The sequence below is a fragment of the Adiantum capillus-veneris genome, chromosome 9 (assembly GCF_014529385.1).
Source record: "Adiantum capillus-veneris isolate H3 chromosome 9, ASM1452938v2, whole genome shotgun sequence".
Classification (NCBI taxonomy): Eukaryota; Viridiplantae; Streptophyta; class Polypodiopsida; order Polypodiales; family Pteridaceae; genus Adiantum; species Adiantum capillus-veneris.
In genome coordinates this window covers 125,603,867-125,614,113 of record NC_140939.1, presented here as the reverse complement: position 1 = coordinate 125,614,113, position 10,247 = coordinate 125,603,867, and the positions used below count along the sequence as shown (strand labels likewise).

The following is a 10,247-nucleotide window of genomic DNA, read 5'->3' as shown; positions in this document are numbered from 1 at the left end:
ATTCCTACAACCCTAACTCCAACAATTGGTTCTTTTGAAGATGTTGTCTGTTGATGATAGACTAAATATAAACAACCATCCATTGTGAGCTTACATGATGTAGCATGTACTTGTTTCCAAGGGTGTCTGGAACATTGTTAAAGGTCTTGATGTACTCCTAGGTTATGTGGATCCAAGTTCTATGGAGGATGTTGTAGGTTCTAGCTATTCTGCTCCTACTGCCAATGTTTTTTTACATTCAATTGAACATGCTTATTGGGATAGTATAGATGCATAGGTGCATGCATTAATTGTGTTTTCTAGCAAGAGCACCACTACTTTTCACATTCGCTCAGCCAAAACAATAAAACACGCTTAGGACATTCTAGCTAGATTGTATGCAGGTTGCAATGAGGCAAAAATAGCATTTTTGTGCAAACAACTATAATAAAAATAATGCACGAGGAAGATGAAATCAACATTTTTCTTGCTGATATCAAAGATATCAATGAGCAACTCATTGTTGCAGGTGAAGTCATTCCCGACCATTCACTTGTGTAGACTATCATGGATGCATTACCACGTTTGTAGCAAACTTTTGCATCTACTTTGAGGCTCGTTGCACAGGGCAATGATAATGCTATTAAGTTTGATAGAGTGGTCACTTTGTTTTTACAAGAGGCTATGTCACTTTGGTATTGACCACGCTATTGTTGCTGTACAAAGAAGAGGTATAAATAACAATGCTACTACTTCCAATCATCCTTCTTTAGGTAGCAAACAATCTATGAAAAATGCCTCCCATAACAGAATGCATTTGATAAATCTCTTAAAAGAGGAAAGTGTTGCACGGTAGCTATTGTAAATCTAGAGATCTTTTGATAAAGAAATATCCTAAACTAAAGGCTAAAGAGGTATATAAGAAAGAAAGTGAATCTTCTTCAAATGTAGCCGTTACAAAATCTACAAATTCTATTGTTGATGCATATTCACATATTTAGTACTTTGACAATGGCTATAAAGCACATTACTTGTTTACTTCTCTTGATGTTTTCCCTAATGCGAATATTGTCACTTGTGCCAACAATGCCTCTTATCTAGTTTAGGGAGTTGGAAAAATTGTACTCAATGCGGTTAATGGGCCATATGGACAAAAAAATATGTACTTCCTCTTTATGCAAGCAGGGCACAAGCTTTGATCATGCACCCCCAAGGAAAGTTTCAAATATTTTTTTAATGCAAACTTGCAATCAATTATTTCGGATGTGTATAGATTAGTTTCCTTTAGTCATGCACCCCAAGGATTTTTTTGTAATTTTAATTTCTTATGCAAACCTACATCTTGAGTCACAAGGAGATTTTCCAAAGTAAAAGAAGCACAATTTGATTTTTGCATAACGTAAGCACAAAATCAAGATTTCCTCAAACATTATAATTTGATTCAATCTACAAAAGTTGAGGAAATGAAGTGGTCTTAGGCTTACATAGGAACCCCAATCAACCTTTGTCATCACCATTTCAATGACACATTCTCTTGGGCTAGTCTGCCTTCTACAGAGGTCTTTCTCGACAACATGGGAACTCTATGTATTATAGCTCTAGATCAAGGAGTTCACTTACAATGTTTGCCTAATTTATTCAAAATCATAATAAATTCAATATTTTATTCTTGGGTATGTTGGTAATGGTTAACAATACCTTCTCTTAAGTTTTGATAAGTTTATTATTTATTTCTTCTCATATTGAGTATGAAACACCAAGAATCCAAGAGTGTTAAGTCTCTTACCTTACAAAAGAAGGATGAATAAACTATTTTAGAGAGATTTAACCCTTATCAGTAAGATAAGAATTCCAAGATTCACAATTATATTCTCATTAATAGGAGCACACACAAGGCAAAAAGTTGTCATGATCAAAGTTCTACAAATGGTATAACTATGATCATGTTTGGCTCCCTCATAAATCATAGAAGCATATAAGAATGTTTCTCAACAAGCAATAGATATATGTCTAGCTGCTCTTATTCTCGACAAGCAATAGGGATAATAAAATTTCTTATCGACTTTTAAGTTACTCGTATTCTCTTACCTAAATGACTTAATAGAGATAATTGCAAAAAATGAAAGGCAATAAAGTATTGGTATTTTTTTGTGTTAGACTTGAGACTAATATTGTTTTCCAAATAGGCATTATAATTTCTCCAAAGGAGATGCTCTAATGAAGCGTTTACAACTTTTCCTTTGATTATGCATTCAAGTTAAATGAAGAAATATAATAATTTTTTCTCGACAAGCATATAAGAATGTTTCAAACAAGCATATAAGAATGCTTCTCGACAAGCATATAAGAATCTTATATGTTTATTCTTGACAAGCATATAAGAATGTTTCTCGGCAAGCAATAGAGATATAAAAATTTCTTATCGACTTTTAAGTTACTCTTATTCTCTTACCTAAAATACTTAATAGAGATAAATGCCAAAAGTCATAGGCAATAAAGTATTGGAGTATTTTTGTATTAGACTTGAAACTTATATTGTTTTCCAAATAGGCAATATAATTTCTCCAAAAGAAATGCTCTCATGAAAGGTTTACTACTTTTTCTTTGATTATGCATTCAAGTTAAATGAAGAAATATAATATTTTTTCCCTCTCTAGAGTATGTGTGTAAGATTTTTAGTGATATAACTAAGTTTATATCTAATTCTCTCAATAAGAAGTTAGGTTTTGAAGGGTAATTTTATCATGATCAAAGAAGTATTTTTGAAAAGAGGATTCCCATTCCAAGTAAGGTTATCCTTCCCCCCCCTCTTGTCAATTGGAAATCCAAAATCTTTAGGCCTCTCCTAACTACATGATTAATTTTCTCCATGGTAGTAGAGGTAAGCCTAAATCTCACCATAAAAAATAATTTGTTAGTCATTCTTACTTCATTGCATGAACATTTTCACTACATTAGCAAGTCCACTCTTAGGGACTTTGCATTTTACTCTTTCACTACCATTCATGGGTTCTACTCTTGCATAATCAAGGAGTCTTACACAGAGCAGGAAGTCATAAGCGTGAAGGGAGATGCAGTCCTCCTCATGAATTGCCATTCTTCATCATCCTTCCTCTTACGGCTCCCCATTCTTTCTATCATCTTCTTCTGTACCCTCTCCTGTGTGTGCCTTCTCTAGCACGATATTGAGCAAACAACAAATCTCGCTTTCAGTCTCTTTTGACAAAGATGGTGATGGCAATATCACCACCAAAGAGCTTGGTACTGTGATGCGCTTGATTGGATGAAACCTGTCAAAACCAGAGCTACATGAGATGATCAATGAAGTGGATGTGGGTGGCAATGGAACAATCAATTTTCTTGACTTCTTGAATCTAATGGGCCCCAAGATGAAGGACACTAACTCTGAAGGAGGACTTGAAAGAAGCATTCATGGTTTTTGATAAGGACAAGAATGGGTTTATTTTTGTTATGAAGCTTCTCCATGTGATGAAAAATTTGGGAGAGAAGTTGACAAATGAAGAGGTTGACGACCTGATTCGAGAGGCAGATGTTGATGGTGATGGATAGGTGAATTATGATGAGTTTGTGAGGATGATGCTCTCAAAGTAGTGCTTTTGACAAGTGAAAACTTTAAATGATGCTAAAGTCAACCAAACCTCGGTGCTGCTTTGGAGTGGCACCATTCTTCTCGTTGTTATAATCCACCATCATATAGAGGAGCGGTGGTTTAATTGTTTGTACACTTCAAATATGACATTTATTCATTATTGCTTGGTTTTACTGAGAGAGAGAGAGAGAGAGAGAGAGAGAGAGAGAGAGAGAGAGAGAGAGAGAGAGAGAGAGAGAGAGAGAGAGAGAGAGAGAGAGAGAGAGAGAGAGAGAGAGAGTCGGTGCAAGGTTAAGAAGAGCATGCGCATTGTTAGAGTGTCTCTAACAATGCGCATTGTCGGTGCATTATTGCTTGGTTTTACTGAGAGAGAGACTGAGAGAGAGAGAGAGAGAGAGAGAGAGAGAGAGAGAGAGAGAGAGTCGGTGCAAGGTTAAGAAGAGCATGCGCATTTTTAGAGTGTCTCTAGCTTCATAAGGAGATCTAGGAGGGGTATATTGAAGCTCATAGTACAGCTTGTTCTAGGGGAAAGGAAGAAGGCCACAAAGTTTATGAGATTCTAGGTAAGAACTTGGTGTGTGTGCTTGCACAAACACACACACACACACACACACACACACACACACACACACACACACACACACACACACACACACACACACACACACACACACACAGCAAGAGAGAGACCCTATATCCAAAGTCTAGCATGCCATGAGCGGGTTGAATTTAGTCACCCTTGGCCACCATCTGTCTAACCACATTGATCCCACTCGGCGGATAGCTTTTAGACTGCTGGGCCTACTAATTTGCCTCCACTAGCGTCAAAGCTCCAAAGCTAAGTTCTCTCTCTCTCTCTCTCTCTCTCTCTCTACCCCAAGTTCTTCTCAGAATCTTACTAAACTATGGAAAACACAGATAGAGGCAAAGCAAGTAGCAAGGGGGGGGGGGGGGGGGGGGGGGGGGCAGTAACCTCTATAGCGAGTGAGAACAAGTTGGCACACTGTAGCCAATGCAGACCCAAAGACCAGTGGAGAAAAAGGCTAAGCGGTACGGGCAACTACTAGTGTGCAAAGAGGCGATGATGATGTGTGCAACAAATATGGAATGAAGAAGAAAAATCCCTAGCATCTCTCTCTCTCTCTCTCTCTCTCTCTCTACCCCCCCAAGTTCTTCACTAGGTGTCTTGGTGTGCAACCACGCGCGTTATAGAGCCCCTACTACCGACAACCTCTCACTGTCTTTGCATCACTATCCTTTTGGCCATGGCTAAGGTGGAAACTGTCACCATGGCTACTCCTCTCGCTACTCGCAAGGTCTGTCACCACCAGATCTAAAGTCGAGGCTTATGAAGAATTCAATCCATGCAAATGTCCTACGAACGTGGGCTATTAGAGTAACATGTGGTGGAAAATCGTTGAAGGAAATTAAGTTCGAGTTTTTATGTATGAGAATTGGCCATCAAGTAAGGTGGATGTCACACTTGGGCAAGGATGGCAGACTGGCTATGTCAAGGTGGAGGACCATAAGAAAAAGAAAAAGTTTTCCTCCAACACATGTTAGAGAGACACCGTAAACTCCTTTGTTAGATGGGTAGCCTTAACCTCTCAACCAACTTCTCAAGGTTAACCAACTACGAAAGGCATCATAGGATGATGTGATGGAAATTGGTATTTGACAATCATCATAAAAAATGGAATCTCTACAACCTCTGCAACCACACTTTGCTGCTAAAATGAGCTGCTTGTATTTGAAGGCTTGATATGACAACAAATGTTTTGGCCCCAAACAAAGAAATAATAGGGTGGGTGCCCGAGTGACACGAATCTAACGGGGGATTAATAAATGTGTAATCATGGATATGCTCTTCCATTTTCCTTGCTCAAGATGACAAAAGAAAGGAATATTCTTTCATGGATTGAGGCTAAGGCAACTCAAAAAAATGATGCTAGAACAAAAAAACAACTCTTGTAGAAGAACATTTTCACGTATTATGGCCTTCCAATTGAAATCGTGAGTGATCGAGGCACTCATTTCCTTAATGATATGATTGATTATTTGTTGCATGAATTCATGGTGCTTCATTCTAAATCAGCTCCATACCACCCTCAAGACAATGGACAAGCCAAGAGCAACAACAAAGTATTGTGTACAATGCTCATGAAGATTGTTGTCAATAAATCTAGAACGAACTAGGAACAGAAGTTACATTCAGCCTTATGAGCATATCGGGTAGCATATAGAACACCACAAAAAACAACACCTTTCAACTTAGTATTTGGGATAAATGCAATGCTGCCGATTGAGTTCTTGATTCCTGCACTACGCATAGCGCAAGACTTGGTATGGACTGGACATGAGTTATCTGATAGACTGGACCAACTAATGCAACTAAATGAAAAAAGGCTTAAATTTGTAGCTATATATACACATGACCACCATGTAAAAAACAAGGAATTTCAAAAGGGTGACTACGTTTTAGTCTACACCCTTAAGCAACATATTAAAAAACTTAAAAAGCGGGGGTAACGACCCATTTGTGATCAACGACATATCACCAAGTGGAGCCGTCCACCTTGCAACATTAGAGGGAGAGGTGATGTCTACCTAGATAAATGGATGCATATTAAAAAAGTATCAACAACCTTTCACAGCAAACATGCTAGACAAGATACATTTAGCTAAGGAGCGACATAAGAAAGTTCAAGCAATTAAGGATCAGGCACATGAGGAAGCTAGGTTGCACATTTTAAAGCACAAAGAACAATGCTAGCCGTCACCTCCTATTTCAATAGTTCAGATTGAACAAACTTGGCTAGGTGGAATGGATGTACAAACTGTCTAGCTAGTTGATGGTACACGGAATGAGCATTGGTGGAGCACGTGCCAATGCTATGCAATACTCAACCTACCTGAAATTATCAAAGTCCATGATTGAAACAATCCATATTGAACTCAAAGCGATCAACAGAGAAACGATGGCTAGTTTGGAACAAGCCGATGTCTCAATTAAGATAGATGCTAACCACTGCCCAGATTGGTTTCACATCATGGCCAATACAGATCTCAACAAGCGAATCATTTTGGGAGTTTTGTGGATGTGCACTTACAAGGTTGTTTCACATTGGAAAGATGACACACTGCATTATTATCTGAAGGATAAACGCTATGTTACACCATTCATGCAAACAGATCACATCTGGGATGAACAGAAGCATTCAAATGACTACAACACAAGGAAGATCTACTTGCATCTACACCAGAACTACCCGCAAGTAATCACCAAAGTAGCATTACCAAAGTTTGGATCCCAAAACAAATGCTTGTTACTCAATCCTTCACCTCACCGCAAAAAAGATTCCAAATTGAAAAAAAACCAACAAAGCTAAACACAACGGACAACGGAGCTTCAATTGACATATGAATGTTTCAACATGCTTTAAAAAATACAAATGGATTCCCAAAGCTAAATTGGAACAACCAAAGAAATCAACAACAACCAAATGGGAATGAAGACTGAAACCAACAAACAACCCGATCTTGTCGCAGTCTCCCAAAACAAGCCTCAAATGGATCCCTAAAGTACAACCCAATCATCTCTTGGCCACACAACAGATAATCACAAAACCAAGCATTAAGGAGAGGGCATTACAACTTCAACAACTTCTCTTCGGCAAACACACACAAGATGAAACCTCGCCAGCAAAAACCATTAAACAGTTGGTTCAACATCCAACCTTGCACAACACTATGTTACCCAATGCATCTCTCCTCTATGCATAATAGGGACACCTTACACAGCCTTGCATAGACACATCGTTTTTGCCCATGCACATAGCACCAACCTTCGTTTGGGGCGACTTATAATGGGAAGGGGGGAGTAACAATAGCTACAATAGTTGGAGCAACAAATTGCAAGATACTAGGTTGCAAGATGTCGAGAGATTATGTGTACAATGTATAAAATGTGTTTGATGCTTAATTTTTTTGTTTTTTTGATAGCTTTTAGCAAATTTTTACTCTTATCTGGCAAAGTATTGAGCCATACCGACAAATTTTGATAAAAGAGATACTTAAAGTGAGAGTATGTACATAAGAGTGTGCGGAATAATTTTGGCAAAATTTTTGGCCAAATAATAACATTGAGTAATTTTCTTTCCCTTTTAAACCTAATAACAATCCAAAATTAATATATAGAGCCAAGACTTTTGGATTCAAGATTTGAAAGCAAACGCAAAACCTATAAAGCAAGAGATTCAAGCATGAAAAATATGGAATGATTTGGCAAAATTCAAAGTAGGGCTAACCTAAAACGTTCTAGAATTGCAAAATCAGGAGCAAATGAGTCCAAACGACAAGCCGTCTTAGTTGCAGGTGGTATGTCACAAGAAAAGTGGGCAAATAAGTTAAGTATGCACATTGCATTTGAGCACATATAGTAAAAAAGGGCAAGATAAACCTCACCTGCATTCTGTCAGTTCAGAGAGAGAGAGAGCCAAAGACTTTGTGTGACCTAGAGCACTTTGCAATAGTTCTACCTACTACAACCACATTGAACACCCACACTTCACCAGATCTATTAGGTTTGATCCTCTTCAGCTCTAGAACAATTGTGAATTGCAAAAGACACCCAACAAATGCACGAACAACAAAACAATCAAATCAAAGACGACATTTGTGCAAACTGTTAGAGGATTTTTGGGATGGGTAGACAAGTTCAAATTCAAAGATAAGTGCATAGGATAGTTCTAATCACTGAGAAAAATATGGCCATGCATTCACATTTGACAGAAGGGGTGGAACATGGATCGCGATCCATGTCCCCCCACCTCAGTTTGCAGAAATAAGTTGTGCCAATTACTATCCTTGAAAGCATCTATAAGTTCCAACAATCACAATAAAAAAATGTTGCTGGATATGGATCATGATCCATGTCCTCCAACATACTAGAATCGGAAATTTTTTTTCCACACAGTTTGAACTTGCCTTGGGAAAAGCGCCCTAAAAATATGGAGTGAAATGAACTTGGAAATCACCAAAACCCAAGAAAAATGGAAAAGTCAGTCTTCAAATGGTCATTTCGGCCCATAATGGGAATATTTGACCCAAACTCAGGAAAAAGTGCACCATTGGTTTAGGGATCATGTCCAGATGCTATCCCCAAAGTTTGGTCAAAATTGGGTTCCAAACATGGATCGCAATCCATGTCCCCCTGAAGCAAAGCTGTTAGAAAATGTTTGAAGACTGTGTGCACAAGTCAAAGAGTATGAGAGGTGGCATAATTTTAGTATTTGGTCATGTCAAGTGCTATGATTTCCAAGTTTAGCATTATCAAAGTGTGAACTGCAGGAATTATGGCCATGGGCAAAGATTTGGTATCAAAAGGAGTTGTGGATCTATTGTAACTCAAAGATTGCCAAAAATTCCTAACAAATGAATCAAAGTATAAGGGAGCCTGGTAGGGTACAAACAATCTCCAAATGCAGTGAAAATTAGCAAACAACACAGGGATTGCGATTCTTCTTTAGATCCAAAGCTTCTGGTGGTCAAAATGCCAACCAGATTGGTCACAATTAGGGATCTAAAGTGCCACCCAAAACCACATACCAAATCAAACCATAACTTGGGAAATTGGGGAAACTAGAGATAGAATTGTCCAAATTTGAAATTAACTTCACCAGTGTGTTAGGATAGACTATCAGAACAAGCTTCCAATGTTTTACCCCAAAAGGCTATCCAACATGGATTGCGATCCATGACCCCCTGTAAGCTGTCCAAGCAAAAAAGCTATCCAACATGGATTGCGATCCATGACCCCCTGTAAGCTGTCCAAGCAAAAACAAAACTACTTGGTCCCAAATATCAAGGATAATCTAACCCTAGAGTTTCAAGTCATTTAGATTCCAATATCTTTGCAAAACTGCCAAAAATCTCTAAGTCTGAGAGAAATTCCAAAATTTGGCATGAAATCCCAATCAATGATCCAAATTCAAAAACAAGTGAACCATAGCATCCCCATTTCATGCTTAATTAGATGGTACCACCAGAAGTTCAAAATGTTGTCTGACATGGATCGTGATCCATGACTCTTGAGCAAGAATTGACCTACAACCTTCTCACCTAGTGCTTGTATCTACCCTAGATGCACTGGTGAAGTTTGGACAAATTTGGACTTGTTTTGATCAAGTTATACTCATTTTTCATTTCATGTCAAAGTTTGTGTTTTTTGACTTTTCTCAACAATTTGTTGGCCAATTTCTAGATCTAATCTTTGGAATGTCTGATCATAGAATGCCTCGCAGATGGCCAAAGAAGCAATGGGAATCCCCACCCTACCAATGGTGGAAATCTGAGTCGAACAAGAAAGATCATATATCAGAGAAGGAGCTTGCTCAAATCCTAGTAAACATATTTATTGGTAGATTCAAAGCATGTGATGGCAGTAAAGCAAAGACCACAATCTTCCCAAGGGAACTTTGGACTCTACATCAACAACAAGAAGTGATTGAAGGTTCAAGTTGTCTTTAAATGGACACATTTTCCATCTACAACCATGGAGAATAGACTTCTAGAGAGCACACAAACTTATGTCATCAATTTAATACAACGGAGAAGCTACACTGATAGATAAGGATGAAATTGTGAAAGTTTGAATCAC

The 10,247-nt window shown here is 38.2% G+C and overlaps 1 pseudogene; it reads left to right on the top strand.

The window, feature by feature from the left end:
• Positions 1-3,203: 3,203 nt before the first annotated feature.
• LOC147451138 (calmodulin-2/4-like) lies at positions 3,204-3,591 on the top strand (annotated as a pseudogene).
• The last annotated feature ends 6,656 nt before the right edge of the window (positions 3,592-10,247 follow it).